Source organism: Macrobrachium rosenbergii, chromosome 43 (genome assembly GCF_040412425.1).
Source record: "Macrobrachium rosenbergii isolate ZJJX-2024 chromosome 43, ASM4041242v1, whole genome shotgun sequence".
NCBI lineage: Eukaryota > Metazoa > Arthropoda > Malacostraca > Decapoda > Palaemonidae > Macrobrachium > Macrobrachium rosenbergii.
In genome coordinates, this window is record NC_089783.1 from 33,201,625 (window position 1) to 33,204,124 (window position 2,500).

The window sequence follows — 2,500 nt, forward strand, 5'->3', positions numbered from 1 at the left end:
TATATATACATAAAGCAGGTATATCTCGTAAAGATCAAGTTAAAATATAATGGAAATGGAATTCGCTTCGTTATAGTAATAACAACAGGTCCATTTTCTCTCTCTCTCTCTCTCTCTCTCTCTCTCTCTCTCTCTCTCTCTCTCTCTCTCTCTCTCTCTCTCTCTCTCTTGATCACATTTAAACATTGATCGTTTATTTTTCGTTCATAAATGTGCAATAAAAATAAAATTATTATTATTATTATTATTATTATTATTATTATTATTATTATTATTATTATTATTATTTTCTGTTGAATAGCTTTAAATGAATCCCTCAGAATTAGAACTTGTCTAAGAAATCAAGTAATTCTTTTTATTTTTAATTAGGAGGATCGTTTGTTTGGCATCGGAACGATACAGAGTTAACTTTTAGAATGTTTTAACTTCTTAGAAATGTTCACTTCACTGTTTACGTTCTAGTATGCCCACTTTCTTTCTTTCTTTCTTGTCCATTCCATTCCCTTTATCCCAGGGGCACTGCAATCAGAGGAAGCTACGATTTTGGGATATTTCCGCGACTTTGGAGTTTTCTCTGCAAGAATGCGTTGCTGGGCGGAACACTCTTAAACAAAACAGGGTCACAGACGATTGTATATCTTAAAAGAAGGTAGAACGTTCATAAACAGCATAATACCATAAACAGGATAATATCATATAATACCATAGCCAGACACGAACGTCGAGAAAGTTGTCATACAGTATAATACCATAAACAGCATAATTATCATTATTATTGTTATTATTACTCAGAGGATGAGGAACCCTATTCATATGGAACAAGCCCACAAAAGGGGCTACTGACTTGAAATTCAAGAAGCTTCCAAAGAATATGGTGGTATTATTATTATTATTATTATTATTATTATTATTATTATTATTATTATTCAGAACCTGATGAACCCTATTCATACGGAACAAGCCTATCACAGGGGCCGCTGACTTGAAATTTAAGAAGCTTCCAAAGAATATTATGGCGTTAATTAGGAAGAAGTAAGACGAGGCAAAGAGTAGATCCCATTTACTGACAAACACAGAACAAATGAATAAACAGATCAAAATGTATTGAAAATATACAGACTACCTCACGGCAAAATTAACCATCGCGGCCTGGAAAAGAGTCTATAAAAAGGGAAAAACGTCGGCTAGGCTACCGTTGTGCCAGCCAAGTTATCACAGACGATCTCTATATCATAACTCCGGGTGGACGAGGAAAGCCGAGCTACTAAAGCCCGTCACTTCGATTCTACGCCCCGGGCGAAGAAATGTTACGTGTGCCAGAGGCTACGACATTCACCAATTGCCTTTTCCCTCTCGTCCCCACCCCGCCCCACCCATTCTCTCTCTCTCCCACCTCCCTTCCTCTCCCTGCCACACCCCTCCTCCTCCTCCTCTTTTCAGGATTTCGTAGTTATACGGAGAACGATGAGTTATTTATTTTTCCTTTTTGTTGTTCCTTTTCTTGACGGTTAAATATAATAGGAAATTGCCTTGCCTGGGAGGTACGGAAATAGATGCGCTTTTATTTATTTTTTTCTCTTATTATTATTATAGATCGTCATTGCCATCATCATCCTATTCGCCGTAAGTAGCAGTGGCAGCAGCGTTGGTGGTTTTGCAGCTTTCGTCAAAGTGGGAAAAGTAGCGAAATGCATTTCGATTGTATTTTAATCCTCTGGAATCCGTGACTTATTTTCCTCGAGAAAGGATACTTACTACAGTGAATTGCTCAAAAATCTTGTATTTAGAAGAAACCATAATTATTATTATTCTGTGTGAAATGATACTAACTTACTTCGCTCAAGAAAGGATGATTACAAACAAGTAAAAAATGCGCCGAAGTTTCTTCGACGCAATCGAGATTTCTGTACAGCGTATAATCAAAGCCACCGAAAACAGATCTATTTTTTGGTGGTCTCGGTATAATGCTGTATGAGCCGCGGCCCATGAAACTTTAACCATGGCCTGGTGGTGGCCTATCCTTATCGTTGCCAGAAGCACGATTATGGCTAACTTTAACCTTAAATAAAATAAAAACTATTGAGGCTAGAGGGCTGCAATTTGGTATGTTTGATGACTGGAGGATGGATAATCAACATACCAATTTGCAGTCCTCTAGCCTCAGTAGTTTTTAAGTTCTGAGGGCGGACAGAAAAAAGTGCACACAATAAAGTGCAGACAGAGAAAGTGCTGACAGAATAAAGTGCGGACGGACAGACAACTAAAACTGCTGTAAAATCTTGTAGTTAAAAGGAAACCTAATTATTAGCATATGAGAAATTAATATTTTATACCCTTACCCTTCATAAATTTACTCTTATTAGGTTTGAGCCGAAGTAAGTATGGCCCATTGCAGCTTGTTCAAGATTGCTAAAATCTGTTACAAGTTTCGAGAATGCTAAAGTCTGTTACAAATTTCATGAATGCTAAAGTCTGTTACAAGTTTCCAGAATGCTGAAGT